Genomic DNA, 17968 nt, shown 5'->3' on the forward strand with positions numbered 1-17968 from the left:
TTGATTTTTGCTCGCAAGAAAGTGTCACTGATAGCCATTAAATGTCACTCGTAATTACACTGAAATTATTAAAATGTTACACATAAGCTATCTGAAACCTTGGGAGCTATTGGGTGCCACTCCACTGTCATTTGGAACTACCAACAGTCAGAAGAGGGGGCTTGGTCCCTGTCACCACTTCATCCCCTGAGTTAGAAGCATGCCCCTCCCCGCCTAATCAACGTAAGTGAAAATGAATTAAAGTTGTATTTTTTACACTACTTAGAACAGGAATGGAGAAATATAATAAATGATGAACATAGAAAGCTTGTCACATCTAGATTTATTGTGTTAAGTGTTGTGGCACACAATTTTTAAACCTGACTCATTAAGGGTTTATGCGAAAGACTCTGCCCATATTTCATAACGCTGTGACTAGAATTTATAATCTACTGAGTGGTAAACGCTGATTCCGCTCTAGAATCCAAAGTAAGCGCTTTTTCAGTAACTGGCAGCTTTCCCAAAAGCACCTGCCATGTCCAGCCAAACAGGCCGCCACCACGAAAATGCCTGTTCACCATTGATAATGATGGTGGTTGTGAATATTGACCCTTAGAAGTCATAAAAGTAACTATCAGACATGCGCTAAATAAGAAAACACCCAGACAGAACTGTCATAGTTACTATTTTTTTTCCTCCCCCTTTCAAAGCAGCGAAACATCATTATTTTAAAAGGCCATTCACACATCCCCACTATTACAATTCCCCTTAGACTTATTTACTCTTGTATTTCAGAGATATGATTGTCCTGTGCAGTATATTTGTGCATGGGAACATGTAGGTATAATAACAATACCCTCTCTTTGTTAGTCAGTATGCAAGTGACATCATGGTGTGTGCCATCACAGCCTGTGATGTCACAATACAGGACATCACACATGGCATCACAGTAAGTGGCATCACATATCCTGAGAGCATTTAAGCGCATTATGAGATTTAACAAATTAGATTTTGGTTTGGGGTTGTGCTAAAAAAGTGGCGAAATTCTGATGTAAAATCTAGGCCTCAACTAATTTTACAAACTTTTTTAAACCCTCCCGCAAAAAAATTGGCAACATAGAAGAGCATGTTGGTAGATCTTTTATGCTTAATTGGTTACAAAGTCTGCGTTTTCTAATATTATTATGGGGTTAAGACGTCTGCTGCGGAGGTGCCCAGTAAATATCAGGGAATAATAATCGGTGAGATAGCCTAGGAGGTTAAAGTATTTCTTGGAGAGATTTCTGTGTGGTATAGTCCCAGATCTGACTCAAAGTAGTATAGAAGGTTAATGTGCCTGCAAAGCATGTAATATGCAGGTGACAGAATTATTTTTATTTTTTAATGTAGCTAGGTAAGTGGGTTACTGCTTTGAACACAGATCCTTTCTTTACTTGTCGTTCATAGATAGTAAGCCTTTTAATAAAGCACAGTGAGCTATGTAGGATATATGACTGCTACACCTTTTAACCTCCACTGACTCATGCAACACATCTTGTACACTGATTTACACACTTGCATGATTTATTGTCAAGCTGCGTAGTGCTATAAAAGAAATAAAATAATGCTATTTAAATTGTGTGTAAGTACTGATACAGACCAAAACATTCTTGCAGTTCATGCACTTACATAAAGGGCCCTAACAATGTCAAAAGCATGCCTCTCTTCAGTACCTGTGAAGAGATAACAAGCTGTGTGCTTTTGTCTCCCTCTATTGCATTTACATTAAAGTGTGAGGTTCCAGGCCACTCGACCAAAAGGATTGTTACTCAGTTGAGTACGTGTGCTTTGGAAGCGTGTGTTCTCTGGGGGTTAAGAGAGGTTAGTGTTGGGCATGCAGCACCTCTGTTTGTTCCGACCTTTGCTTTCTCCTCCATTGGATTAAAGAGTGGCGTTGTAACTTTAACCCTGCCAATCCACCCGCTCTGGACACCGTCCTTTTTCCACAGAAACCCCCTTCCCCGCTACCCACAATGGGCGGCAATCTGAGGGATAGCCCCGGGCGCCAGAAGCTCTAGCTACGCCTCTTTTATTTATTTATTTATTTATTTGACTTGTATAGCGCGTTATAACCACCGGGGTCTCTAAGCGCTGTTTGTCCAGATTGCGTAGTGGGGTTTAGCATATACTTGATCTTAACAAGCCACTAAACCTTCCCCAATCCATTTAAATGACTAATTACATGACACCACCCTTTACACGGGCAATCATGCAGCCCCCAAACTCCCTCATCTCGATTTAAACGACCTCTGTTGTGACTTCTTCCCTGCAGCCAATGTAACAATCTTCCTTTTCATTATTTTTTTTTTATAGTATGAGATCATCATTATATTATAACACAAATCACAGCCTGTTCACTAATATATAATAGGCATAATATCATTAATATTTTCTTTTTAACGATTTGGATGTCATATTTTCTGCAACATCCACTTCATGTTTAATGTTCCACCGTATAGGAGCACGTTTGGATTCCCTATCGTTGTATTGCTGCACAGCTTGTGAAAAAGTTTGATTCAAACATTTTTCTCCAGCAGCCTTTAAACAATGAACAGTCTTGACTATGCCAGTTACTTGCAATAATTATCTTAGACAAACTTATGGTAAAAAAAAGTAGGCTTTTGTGAGCTGAATCTGCCTACGTCAAAAATGACCTGCCATATTTAATCCTCTATCAATGCACTCAACATTGTAGACCGACAATTGACTTTATTGGCTCGATAAGTTCTCAGTTTTCTGCATGTGTCAACATATGAATTTGGTTTGTACTTGGTTTGTACTTTGTTCTTGACATCTGGTACTCCCTCCTTGTCTCACATCCATTTCGCTATTTTATATTCAGTGTAATGTAAATCACACTGTAGTTACACTCCTATATGTTTGGCTGTCACTAGGATGGAATTGGTGTTGACAAGTGACCAATTAAACCCCCTTGGTGATGTATGACAGTTTCCCAACCTTGACAATTTTACTGCAAAATCATCTCTCCAATCCTCCAAGGATTCGATGGAATTAGATGGTACATCAGAGCCCCTAGGGATAAACACAACTGTTTGTAATGTTGCATTCCATAGCGGACATTTCCCACAAAGGGAAATTTAGGGGAAATAGGGGATGCTTCTATAAGCTCGCCGCTCAAAGCAATAACAGTATTACTTTAAAAAAAATACATTTGCAATTACCTATTAAAATTACAACAAACTTTTGAAAAGTACTTTGTTGATTTGATGGATGCTCCCAAATTTTCCTATAATCACACACCATGCCAAAGCGCAGAAGATTTCAAAGTATTACATTTTACTCGACGGGGGGCACTCTGATATAAACTAAACATCCACATAGCAACCTAAAAATAAAGTTTATATTTAAATTTGAGAGTGCCCATTCACTTTTCAGGAGGAGGAGGAGGAAATATTGTTTTGCTTGTCTGCCTTTTTATGCGTCTAAATTAAATCAGTTATGAAAACACATGGCAGCTTAAAAATGAAGCCAGCACACAAATAGAGCATGAAATAAATAAAAACAATATTTTTACAATATTCACAAGTCTGAACAAATTCAAGGGAGGATTCAGCATTTTATTTAGTAATCTTCCTAAACTCAGCTACAGGTGATCATAATTTAAGGGGGGTAATTTAGAGCTTGGCAGAGAGAGGGTACTCCATTGCAATGGTGATGAAGTACCCTTTCTGTAAAAATCGCCATCTATCGTCCTGATCTAGGGCTGAGTGGATCAGCAGTATGTCGACGACAGAGCTGGAGTAGGCTCTGTTGTTGACATACTCCTTTACCGGTGGGGTTAGTGCAGACCGCTGCAGTTAAGTTGTCCGGCCGTCAACCTAATTTAGAGTTAGTGGTCAGAAGGCTTTTTTTTATATCATCCTCCTATACCATCAGCTCTGCGCTACATATCAAGCCCAGCACAACACGTTCCCAGATCCGCACCCATGTCTTGGAACACCTGATCACCAGTCCCTCCCCCCTGCAAGCTGATAACCTGCCTTTCCACCATTATGTAAGAGAATGTATGTTCCCCAGAGTTCTGCTTGCCTGGGAGGCAGGCACAACTCCCCCATTTCTGTTGCACAATAGTGCTGATGTTGCACCCAGTTCAGTGCCCTCTCTCCGAACTACAGACTCAGAATCATCCACTTTAAATTCCTGCACAGACTATATAGCACACCAGCCCAACTGCATAGAATGGGACTTGTAGAAAATACTCATTGCCTGAGGCGTGATGCTAAGCGAGCCACATTTCTCCATCTTGCCTGAGATCACCCTTCAGTAGTGAGTTCTTAGCCAGTATCTTTAGTGAGTTGGCTTAGGCCACTGGTCAACTCTCACAGCAATCACAGCTGGTGGGCCTATTTGGATAAGTGAAAGAGAGTACTTCAGAGACTCGATGACTCACTGCGATGCTGTTGCTTCTGGCAAGGAGGGTGGCTATTCAGTGGGGGAGGCGCCCTCCACCTAAGGCTGCCTGTTGATTGGCTGCAGGATGCAGCATATTGCCAGGAACAGCTTGCAAACTACTAGGAACTTATGCCTTTACTCTCCCGGCATAAAGACATCTGGGCCCCATTTGCTATACATCTGAGGTTGCGGGGAGTGGCTGAGGACACGGAGAGTCCTACTGGGCACGAACGCTGCATCCTGCTTGTGAGCAGCCCCCACTGGGGTCTAACCTCGCAACTTTGGGTGCCCTTCAGAACTGGACCTATGTCCCTGCCCCCAGTCTGTTGATCGCTGATGCAGATGCTGTATTTGATGTGATTTCCCTTTATGCATAACTGTTTGATACTGTTCTATGATGCTTTCATGCAGGTAAGGTATGCCTTTCATTCTCCCCTTTCCCCCTGTATCCCCCTTCTTTTGGTCACTGTTCAAAAGCCAATACATACAATAAAAAAAAGCCCTGTACATCAAATGTTCCAGAAATTACCGTGGGGTGGGGAGTGGTTACTGGGACATGCAGATTTTGGTGTGATAATCTTCCCATGCAGGCCCACCTGGAGTCACCTGCTGGTTCGCTGCACCTTAAAGCTGAGAGAGCTTGACTATAGAGTATGCACTTTAGTACGGAGAGATAGGCCTCTCACACAGTTCTCTTCTCAGTGCTCACCTCATCTGCCATGCTTCCCTGCCATCCTGATCTGTGGAGTGGTCTCCAATGCTGCCCGACACAGCAGCACAAGTGCAGGTGCATTCTCAGGCTTTCCACAGGCTGTGTCTCCCGTGGTCCTCTGGAGACACACCGCTACCTGGCTTCACGAAGACCACAGCCGGAAAAGGGTCCTCTAGCACTACAGACAGGACAGAGCCCAGCATCTTCGAACACTTCCGTGCACCCTTCGTCTCTCTCTGTTCAACTTGATAAAGGAGAAATATTGAAGATAATGACTAATGTATGGCTCCAGGAGCAGACTTCTATCTCTAAGTGGCCATGTTGTGGTCAGCAACCTAGCCATATCTCTTGTTCTCTTCATCATAGTTTACTGTTACCTCACTTTAACTTCCACAATAGCTCTATTTTCCCCTATTTTAAGTACCTGGAATCTTTGTGGCTCCGTAAGAGTTCGATTTGATAATTTGTAGCACAGGGGCGAACATGTGTTAGTAGCTCATGTTATGGGGCTCTGTGTTGGCTTATTGGTTCCAGTCCCTCTTATAACTTATCTGCTGTTCTGTGTTTGTCAGCACAATTCCTCTTACATCAAACCGAGTTGAGCAGAGCACATCAGCTCTATTACCCACCAAGCTGAGTGTATGAATTATCTTAAACACTACAAGAGAGCTTGTGGTAAGCTTTACCCCACATACAAAGTTTTAAAAGTGAGATAGATCTATTTGTCTCTAGCAAAAACTTAAAATACCCAACTTTTGCCTCCAAGTTTCCCTCCCGCCCAGTCCATAGGCATTGCTCCATGGTTGAATTGGGCAGGACTCTTTGCCTACCCTGTTCCTTCTCTACCACGTCTCTCATACATAGTGAGGAAACTGCAGCAAGCATCCCTCAACTGGTGGCTCCCACTTGGACCAGACAATCATGGTTCTCAACCCTTGTAGAGATGTCCATCCTCCCATACGAAGCTCCCCAACAGGCTGTGCCTTGTCAAGCAGGACCAAGGCAAAGTCTGACACCCAGACTCTAGGCAGCTCAGCCAAGCAAATTGGTTTCTGAGCTCCTGAGGATTTGGTTACCTTAACCTACCCCAGGAACACATGAACTTCTCAAAGAAATCCGAAGACCAACTACATAGGCCTGCTATACTGCTAAGTGGAAAAGGTTTGTCCACTACTCCTTTTTAACTGCATAGACCCACTTAACCAGTGGTCCAAGACATTATTTGTTACCTGGCACATATAACAATTAAAAATAAATATCACAGCAACTCTATACCTTGATACGGCTACAACTACCTGCTATTGATGCATATGTACTGATTAGGGAATACACCTGGTAATGTAATTGGCAACTTAAAACTTGCAGTAACGTGAATTAGACCAGGAGGTCGGAATGTAATATTTTCAATACTCCAAAGTATACAAAGTTAGATGAAAGGACAGGTAAGGCAGACTATTTATAATGCAGTGTGAAAAATGAACATAACTTTCTTAGTTTGCATTTGTATAATATCCCACCGTGTGCTCACACACAGGTTGCCTTTCTAAGAACAGAATTACAACAAGAAATTGCAAAGCTTTTCATTGTGGTGGTATTAATGTTGCAACCAGCTCCAGAAATTGCAATCAGTTCATTAATTTTACACGTTCAAGGTTTTTTCGACCGTGTGTTTATGTTCTAGACATCTGAAGATATCCACATTGAAGATGGGATAACTAAGAGTCAGGTGTACTATTACATCGCATAAAGTAGTCTCCATTTGCAACCGGTATTTTTCCTAACTCTGTGGACCCAAACTATGTACAAATTCCAAATCTGAATGAGTCACAATTAATATTAATGAGGTAGGTAGCAAATATCGACTCAATTTGATTGGACACAATCACAGGGATAATGGTCTGCAGGGATCAGCAGACCACAATGTTTCTGATAGCTTTTCAAATGAAGATTATTATTATATATATATTTTAAAGTAAACAGTGCTGAAATATTACCAATTGGCTTTTTAAAGGGACACTCCCAGTATGCCCTTCCAAGTACTGAATCGAAATGGAGCCCAAACCCATTTTAGAAGCCATTAAAATACTACTGATTCCTAAAATGAGTTTAGTCAATAGCAAAAAAGCCTTCCTGCAGGCATACACAGCTATTTGGGCTGTTTGCGACAGTAAAGACGTTTCTGCAACTTTCTTTATGTCTGCACAAGATCAGACAGTTTAGGGAAGCTGAAGAACCGAAACTATAATTGTTACTTGTTCCCAGGATCTTGGCTTTCCCACTACATTTTGATGAGTTAACCAAAAGACATAATATCCAATGAGCATGTGCTGAGTTCCAATCCCGTTTTATTATCACACACTTCTACAAACTCTAAGCCGAATTCTAAATGTATCCAATCTTGTAAAGATAACTAAAGACAGAAAATAAATGTCTAAGTTAACACAACTCAGTCCCATTCGGAGGCCAGGATTAAAAAACCTTTTCCCTGGTTCCACCGTTTCCAAAATGCCCACTAGTTTACTGATGTGGGGGTGGTTCTGATAGCGAGATGTAAAGAAGGCTTTCCCCAGGGGTATGACACTGTTGGGGAGCCAAGCCCAGATTTGAACGCAGTGTTTAGTATCAGCATATTTTGTTAAAGTGTTAAAGGTGTGGTTAGATGTCCAAAGAAAAAATGTTTTCTAGACTCTTTCCTTTTCTATCCCTCCTCTAACCTTTTCAGTCAAAATAACAGACTAACATGTCCACCGCTCAAATTAATTTCATATTTCTCCAGACTAATTCAGCACCAGTTCTATTTTGGTTCTGGGGTAGCGTGCTACTCATCGAAAAGTGCTTCAACACCTCATCAGGGGTAACTAGTGCTTTATAAATGAAAACCTTTCCCCCCTCTTCTATCCCTCCACTATCCTCCTCAATGCAAATAACAGACTAACATATCCAACTCTCAAATTAATTTCATATTTCACTATACTAATTCACCACTAATCCTTTATGGGTTCCAGAGTAGCGTGCTACTAGTCGAAAAAGTGCTTCCATGCATAGTCAGGGGAAGTAAGCGCTATATAAATGCAATGACAATACAATTACAATAAGCACAGAAGTCCCATATCTGTCCCCCAAAAATTGGAATTGGAGATAATTATCACATCCGATAAATTCTGAATTTTATTGTGTGTGATAATGAATAATGGGCACATGGAAAAGCAACTAAAATGCATATTTGATGTATTTACCATAGCTGGGCCATCACAGGATTTGTGTTCAGGAACTGACAAGAACTTACTTTTGGAAGCGACCTTTCAGTATCCATGGCAGCACTCTGGAGGACGAAAACATTATCTTTTTTAAATGTATATAAAAGACATGCACATCCGAAAGGAAATGAAACAAAGCATCAGCCATTAGTGATATAAAGAGAGCATAGTATTGAAAGGGGGCAGTCCTGCTCACTAACAACAACAAGGACAATTCTTTATTAATTTGAGAAATTTTTAAAAAATATGGGGTTAGCAGAGGATGGCAGACTAGATTTCCTGTATCTGGAAGCAGCTGGGAAGCAGGAGCATGAGCACAACATTAGTACACTCAGTCTGGGTCGCAGAAAATATGAGGTGACTAGCTTATTCATGTGCGCCGCCTCCAGCTGCCAGAATTTCTTTGAATGGTGAGGTACAGATCATCTGCTCATGCAGAACTGGAAACCCCGCATGAATGGTTAATTTGTAGAAAAGTTGTGTTGCATAGTCCAGGTTACCTGAGACCGACACAGAATTCGGTGAGATATAGAATGGTGGTATGGACTCTGCTTCCCGCAAGAAAACTCTTTGTCGTTCGGGCATCGATTGAAGGTTGGCTTCTTGATATGAGTGAATGGCTCTTGACAGGAATAAACTTGTAGGCAGAGTACCAACACTTGACAAGATTGTTGAAGATTTGCGGGGCTTGAGGGAGATGTTCAGAGGGTTTTTAGATGATGAAGATAATGAAGAGGGGGGCGTGGCTTAGCGCCTGACGAGGATGGTGGCGCCGGCGTAGGCTCTCCGTTCCGCCGAAGGGAAACAAGCAGTTCACGATCTTCTTAGAACCAGCTGACAGAATGTTCTCTCCATCGGAAGTCCTTGGGCATAATGTGAAAACCTTTGGAGGATTCCTGCAGCTGTTCTGTGCTGTTTTTCTGTCACGGGATCTCCCGGTCGCGGCTTCATGACGGCCGCCATCTTGCACTCTGGTGCCGTTTTGCACCGCGCAGCATTCCTCTACATTGCTGACCTCCTATGATGCTTGCAGCTCCTCTCCTCACATATGGTGGGCCACATTTGACTTTTTAATGACTTTCTATGCCTGCTGAATGTTTTTTCTCTTTTTTTTGAGAATGTTGATTCCACTTTCCTCAGCTTTTTAGCATTGGCAGCCATTTTGTGACTCTCAGTGCCTCTCCCCCAGATGTATTACTGTGACTTCTGCTCTCACTAACATCCTCATTACATAAGGGGTTTCCTTGATATTTTTTGACCCCTTACTGCTGCTTAGCTACTTTGGAGTCTGTGGAGATCTTCCATGTGACTTGCTTTGGTGCTCTCCCTTGTGACGGTTGGAACTACATGGGCAAGCTCACGCCAGACCGCGTCATTAAAGCTTCGACGCACGTCTTTATTAAAAACCCCAAGGTATTTTCGACATTGGCTCAGCTAGAAGCTTCTCAATCATCTTCTACCCATGCAGCACAGTCTACAATGGAGCATCCTGCGCAATCCTCGGGGAAAGTCACTACTAAAAGGTTGAAAAAGGACCCCCCTTCACCATCTAGCTCTGTCCCGACTATATCCATGGAGCTGTTGCTGGAAGAAATAAGAGCACTTCGCCCCTTCATGGAGGAAACCAAAGCCAAATTACCGGTTTTGACTGATAATTGGTCCCAAATGGAGGCGAGAGTCACATCTGTGAAGAGCAGCGTCTCCGCCCTCCAGGAGTCGTCTACCAATGTCTCCCATATGCATTCACAGATTTCATCTCTTCAAAAGCAGGTCGAGGACCTTGAAAATCGGAATAGGCGCAACAATCTACGTGTTTACGGCTTGGTGGAGGGCTGTGAGGGGAACAACCCCATTGGTTTTTTCAAGTCTTTTCTACCTAAACTCTTGCGCATGCCGGGAGACACTGCACTCAACATTCAGCGGGCCCACAGACTCGGCCGAGCTCCCTCTTCCACCTCAACTTCTTCGAAGCCGAGAGGCGTCATCATGTATTTCCTAGAATACACTGATCTTCTAAAAGTTCTCAGCTGCCAGAACCTCTCCTCGCCCGACTTGGTCAGGATCCTCCCTGTTTTTTGTGCAAGACTATGCTAGAACCACGGCTGCTCAACATAAGGCCTTCCTGGATATGAGACCTGAACTCCGCTCCATCGGTGCTAGATACGGACTTTTCCACCCATGTCTCTTCAGGGTTACTTACAATAATAAGACGACAACCTACGAGGATCCTGTCCGACTTCAGAGTTTCCTGAATTCGTGCCGAGCTGCTGCCATGTACCTTTCCGGTCCATCCTCCTCTTTCCCTCCATGACTTTTCTAAGTTGCTGATATTTCCTGTTGTTTTGCTTCTTCTATTTGTTCTCCGAGTTTAACTGACAAACTTTTCTGCTCTCGTATATTTTTGTAACCGTTCTTCTTCTTTTTATGTACTCTTTCCATGTTTATTTTCTCTGATCGCGTGACCTCTTCGTCGATTGTCCTTTTTATTGTTTTAACCTTCTAATGTCACTCTCATGATTTCACAGATCGTATATTGCATTCCGTGTTGTCAATCCGGCTGGGCGGTTCGCTGACCCTGGACGCCCTGCCTCCTCAAGTTGGCTCTACCCCTCCTCTCCCTCACGTTTGGTCCTCTTCCTGGTTGTGCACCCTCACCCTCCCTCCTCGTAAGTATTTTTCTCTTTTTGTGTACCATGTATGTTCTCACCTGTTTTCTCTTCCCTGAATTCCTCTCCATCTTCCCCTTGTTTGAAGGTGTCTCTTCCTTTTTCTTGGTTCCTCCTTCTATGCTTTTCCTGTTCTTGTGTTTTGCCATTTAGTCTTGAGGATTCTTTACCTTGCTCTCTTGTTCATGCTTATCTCTCTTTCATGCTTTTGGTCTCATTTGCCTATCCTTTTGCTTGCCTCCCTTTTCCTTAGTTCTCTTGTTTTTTTCCAATCTTACCTTCCATTGCTTCATTTTTTCATAATTTCCTCTTTCATCGGTCCACGGACACTATATTTCTCTGGTTTTACTCTGCTCTTACTTTCCCTTCCACGCTCCTATCGCGGTTTTTGTCCCTCTGCACATACTTATTGTTTCTCATTTCTCATTCCTATTTTTCTATCTCTCCCTTTCTCAATTCTTTCTCACTTTTCCTACTTTTCTTTTTCTTTCTTTTTATCTTTCACGAACAGATCTCTTTTCTTCGCTTGTTTTTTCTCATGGGCTCTTTCTCTGAATTTGCTTCCTCCATTTTTCTCTGTACGCTTTTCACATTATGTCTTTGAAAATAGTTACATGGAATGTAAAGGGTATTAATTCCCCAATCAAACGACAAAGAATCCTATCTCACTTAGCTAAATTAAATGTTGATGTTGCATTTTTGCAAGAAACCCACCTATCTGATGTAGAATCTGCAAAACTTAAGAGGGGTTGGGTAGGTGAAGTTTACTATTACCAAGGTGATGGTAAACGTAATGGAGTGGCTATTTTATGTCGTAAATCCTTATCTCATTCTTTGATCACTCAAGAATCGGATGTTGAAGGTCGATGGATACATATTGCAATATCTCTTAAAGGTGTTCCACTCTCTCTTCTCAACGTTTATGCTCCCACTGGTGGTGACCCTTCATTTTGGCATGTGTTCTCACAACATATCACCCGATTTATTGATGACAACTTCATTTTGGCAGGAGACTGCAATTTATCTCTTGATCACTTCCTTGACAGGAACTCTAGCGTTCCTTTTGTACCAAACAAATCTCATAAACTTTTTGTTCAAGCCATTTTCCAACACAAACTTACTGATGCCTGGCGTCTTTGCAATCCTACGACAAGAGAATTCACTTTTTACTCTCCTTGTCATCACTCCCAGTCATGGATTGATTATGTTTTTGTTACCCACAATATCACTCACACCCTCACTAATGCCGAAATTGGTCCCATCTTACTTTCGGATCATGCCCCTGTCTTAGTCAATCTCGATATACTGCCTAAGCCTGCTGGACCCAAGAGGTGGCGCTTTAACAATACTCTTTTGTTGGACCCCAAGTTTACTGCCTCCTTTACAGAGTTTTTTGATGAGTTTTTTGTGTTTAATGATACTCCCTCCATCCCTAAGCACACGATTTGGGATACTTTCAAGGCTGCGGCAAGAGATTTTATAATTAGATATACGGCAAAAAAACGAAAAGCTGCCCGCAAATTCAATGGGGATCTCCTCCAGGACATCAAAAGACTGGAGCATGCATACTTTACTTCACATTCCTAAGACAGTTTAACAGCCCTTGTCAATGCCAAAATGAAGTTCAACAAAAAATCCACTGAGGACGCCTCCCTGTATTTATTGAAATCAAGCGCTAAGTTCTATGGTGGAAGGAATAAAGCAGGGAAAATCTTAGCCAACCACTTGAAAGTCAAACACAATAAATTGAATATTGAATCCATTTATGATACCCACTCCGTTCTTAAACAAGATGATGACATTCTCACCGAGTTCTCCCTTTTTTATGAAACCCTTTATTCTTCTGAAACCCAACCTTCCCCTCAATCTCTAGAACATTTTTTTTCTACCATACACAAGTCTGATCACTTTCTCCTTGATCTCACTCACTTAGAGTTGGCCATTACCCAACAAGAATTACTTACTGCACTCCAACACCTCAAAAAAGACAAGGCCCCAGGACCAGATGATTTCACCATTGAATTTTTACTTCATTTCTCAAAACTTCTTATCCCAAAGTTACATTCTCTCACGTTGCCTTAGGTGCCTCCTCAGGTTCTTTCTCTGATACCCACATCTGCCTTATACCCAAGGAAGGGAAACACACTCAGTATTGTAAAAATTATAGACCCATTTCTTTGGTTAACATCGACTATAAAATATCCGCTAAGTCACTTGCAGCACATCTAGACCTTTTACTGCCTGAACTCTTAGGTGACAAACAATCTGGCTTCGTCAAGGGTCGATTTATTACTGATAATACTAGACTTCTGCTTAATGTCCTTTCAAAATCCTCAAACCTGCCTCATTCCCTCGCAGCGATCGCCTTAGACGCTGAGAAGGCGTTTGACAGAGTTGAATGGTCCTTAAGCATGGGCGGAAAATCCGTTACGCTCGCGGTTTTTGCGGATTTTCGGTAAATTCGCAATCCGCAAACGCTCGCGAATTTACGGAAAATCTGCAAATTTGCACGCAGCGGATTTTTTTTTATTGGTGATACAATTTTGCGGCGTGCGGTGTAAGTTCGCAATTGCGAACATGTAGGTGCGGCGGGCAGCAACAATCTCGCACTCGCGAAATTACAAAAATTGCAATTATGCACAAGAAATCCACTAGCAAGCAGCATAGACCTTCTGAAAATGATGATTTTTATCAGAATAACTCCTCAGGTTGACATTTGCCTGCACTTTTTTGGATTTGAGGCCTTTTGACTTTCTTTGGATCACTTTTGGATTAGAAATCAACTTTCACAAGTAAGCTTATTTGGGGCATTACAGTTGCTGTAATGCTGTTCTGCAGAAAAATGAGGTTTGCAAAAGTGAAAGCATTCAGCAGGTGCAAAAGTTCAAACTCATCATTAGTAACCATTCCCTGTAGTGCTTCCTGACTGGGGCCCCTCCAGAGTTCAGTTGCTAGTTGCAACAATTGTATGACCCTGCTCTGACCCTCACAGCAGGCTCATAGAATAGCTACAAGTAGGCCACAAAGGTCCTGGAAAAAAAATTGCACTGCAACAGAAAGCAAATTACAGATAAGGAAGCAGGTGCCAGACTGGAATTTTAAACCAGTGACACATTAATAAATCAACCCCAAATTAATTCATGTCAGTTGAAGCAGGGCAGGTGTGCTTGCTTTTCCCCCCCATAATCTACAGTGATGATGAACCAGAGGGTGGCATTGATGTACCAGAGGGTGGCATGGGTGAAACAGAGTGTGGCAGGGGTGAAACAGAGGGTGCTGGGAACCTGTGATGATGAACCAGACGTAGAAACAACATAATCGCGACCGTTGCAAGCCGACATGTAAGTTCGCAATTGCGAACTGGTACAAAACCCTCGCGAACTGGCAGAAATCCTTACGAACACAAAAAAAAAATCCGCAAATTCATGAGAATTCGTGGATTTTGCAGATTGCGCGTTCGCAAATTCGCAAAATTCGCGAACGCCAGATTCGCAAAATTCGCCCATGCTTAATGGCCCTATCTTTTCCACACCCTCAAGTGGTTCAGTTATGGCCCTAAATTAATCACTTTGATTTCCTTACTGTATTCTAACCCACGTGCGGCAGTATGCGCTAATGGCCTTATCTCCCCTTTTTTTAACCTAGGCAGAGGTGTTGGTCAGGGATGCCCTTTATCTCCCTTTCTTTCCAATCTGGCTCTGGAGCCTTTTTTATCCAAGCTTCGTCAAAACCCTCACATTCATGGCTTCCAAGCCCTGCATTCTCAAGTTAAGCTTGCTGCATACGCTGATGATATTTTACTTTTCATATCCAATCCCGTTGACTCAATTCCCGCTTTCCTTGCTGAAGTGAAAGATTATTCCCTGATATCTGGCTACAAGCTAAATAACGATAAATGTGAGATTCTACCCTTGACGAAGTATACTTTCAAACCTGATTTCAGTGCTTCTAATTTCACATGGAGCTCCACGCACATTAAATACCTAGGCTTACATGTTACCCCCTCCACAACAGACACAGTATCCCTCTGCTTAAATAAATGTACCCAGAAAATATCGGACTTAACATCTAGGTGGCACCCCCTCTACTTGTCTTGGTGGGGCCGCCTTGACACCATCAAGATGATGCTGTCCCCTATAATTCTTTACACCATCTCTAACATCCCAGTATCCATCCCCTCCCAAGTTTTTCAAGAAGATCAACTCAGTTTTGATATCTTTTCTCTGGAACAACAAAAAGCCGAGAATGTCCCTCGCTAGGCTCATACGACCCAAATCAGAAGGTGGAGTTAATTTCCCTGATTTTCCAGTCTATCACAAGGCGTTTCTGCTACGACAGGCTTCCTTCTGCCTCCAAGACCCAGTCTCTCCCTGTCCTTTGTGGGCTACAGTTGAACGCCTCTTTCTCTCCCCCTTTTCTTTTGCTGAGTACATTTCCTTTTCACGCAAACCTTCTCTTATCCCCACTCCCATTCATAAATTCACGGTTAAACTACTTTTGTCATCTTCACCTACCCCCCTTACGACTGTGGATGACTTTCTTACTTCCACTATTTGGCACAATGCGTCCCTTTTAATTCATAACAAACCCTTTTACTGGAAATCCTGGAGACAAAAAGGATTACTTTGGATTTCCCAGTTATTCTCACATTCTAACTTCATACCCTTCCCAGCTCTTCGCTCTACTTACGACTTGCCTGCTTCATTTGCCCACAAATATCTCCTACTCAAAGAGATCGGGATGGCGACATACACCGACTTTCACAACTTTATACACTTCCCACGCCCTCTACTCCCGCCTCGCAACTCCACTCCTTTTTACGTACCACTACCAAAGCCTCTTCTATTTACAAGCATCTCCACACTACAATTTCCATCAGACCCAAATCTAAAGTCGAGGAACAATGGGAGTGTGACCTTGGTACATCTTGGTCCTTTCCTCTATGGTACAAAATATGGACTAAAATCCGTAAATCCTCCTGAGCGGCGACCTTGACACAATCCTTGTTCTTCATTTATAGCAGACTCCTTTTTACACCTTTTGACCTTCACAAGCGCTTTCCAGACACCCCACACATATGTTGGTCTTGTTCCTCTCCACTAGCAACTTTATTTAATATGTTGTTCCTTTGTAAATCCGTGCATGATTTTTGGTTACAGGTTTGGGCTCAAATCAATGTTGTTTTCCACACTCGCATTCCTTTCTCCCACACTAACATTTTCTTAGGAAGTCTCTCTCCTTGTTGGGATGATGTTGACCTCAATGTCAAGATCATCGACTTACTGTTAGCTGCTGCATTTCAGCAGATTACAATCATTTAAAGCATGGTGGTACAATGTTTGTCACAATCATAGGTTAGATACTGCTTTTGTTTTTCCTGCTCATATGGCGGCGAAACGCATGGACTTATGGCTTCCAGTTACGCTTTACCTCAATGCATGTGCTAATCGTTCATTTCATCTGCAACCTGCCCAGCAAGAGGTTTCTAAGCCCCCTTGATCACCCTTTGCATTTCTCCTCTTTTTCATTATCATTTGTGTGCACTCACCTTTTGCATTGTTGTATCCTCATAATTAATGCTTTTCCTTTATTTAAATTTGCTGCCCATGATTAACTTTTATTAATGTTGTTGTTTATTGCTCTTATTGATTGCTACTGTTCTTATCCTTCAGGCTAATTCCTCATTTTGTATTGACACCTTATTTTATCAAATAAAATGGTTTTTCTGAACTAAAAAAAAGATGATGAAGAGGACGAGAATCTATCGCCGTAAAAGAGCAGCACTCTGTCCCATATGTCACATAATGTTTATTAGAAAGCTTAATGCAGAAATACACCTAGATGTTGAATACGGTTTAGCACACTGAAACCTGTTTGGTATTAAGTATTTTGGAAACCTGTGAATAGCCTACCCGCAGTTCGATTTTGTTTAATTTTTCTTGTATTTAATGTAAAATCAATCAAAATTGGTTCAAAAATACTTTACTGCACATGACCTTATGTAGATCCCTAGCAATATGTACAGCTTGACTGAAAAGTCTTTTACCCTTACAAATAAGATGCATGTGTCTGCTTCTCATGCGGCTGCTCACCGTTGAGAATTTACTTTATAAGTACAGTTGGCAACACCACTCCTTGCCCAGTCATGCGCTTCCAGCTGATTCTAAAATTCCATGCGGAATCAGTGACAATTAAAAGAGATGTCTTAAGGAACTTTTCTGTCATCATCTGTCAATCCCAATAAAATGGTGCATTTATTTATTCATGTATGTATTTATGTATGTATGCATAAATGCATTTATGCATGTATGTGTGCGTTTTGTTATTTCAAGTATCGCCTTGAATAACTTTAGTGGTTACCATCAGAGGTTAGGGTGCATGCTTTAATTGTAAAGCAGGTGTCAGAGAGTTAAGTACCCAAACTATCAATATTGACATGTTTCAATGTTCTGCTCTATTTAATGATGCCCTATTACTTATCGGTAATCTTCATTACTCCTGGTCCCGTTGTCCTCGTCCCATTCCTTACGCCAATTTGTTAGGAATGGGACGAGGACTGGAGGAACTGAGGGGGTAAAGCCCTATTACTTACCGGTAATCTTCATTACTCCTGGTCCCGTTGTTCTCGTCCCATTCCTAACAAATTGGCGTAAGGAATTGAACGAGGACTGGAGGGACAGGGGAGGTAATCCGTCTGGTGGATATTGAAACAATTGACTAATATTAACTATACAAATCATAGGCAGCTTCTACCGATTTGTGAAAACCTAGAAACTCTAGGAGTACACCAACTTCGTATTTGAACGTCTGCTCTTGAAAACTGGATTCTGACAAGCAGTTTAAACTTAACAGCCATCAGAGTTTCTGATGTTTGGAAAAGTTTAATCTATCTAGTTCTCCGC

The sequence above is a fragment of the Lissotriton vulgaris genome, chromosome 1_1, assembly GCF_964263255.1.
Source record: "Lissotriton vulgaris chromosome 1_1, aLisVul1.2, whole genome shotgun sequence".
NCBI lineage: Eukaryota > Metazoa > Chordata > Amphibia > Caudata > Salamandridae > Lissotriton > Lissotriton vulgaris.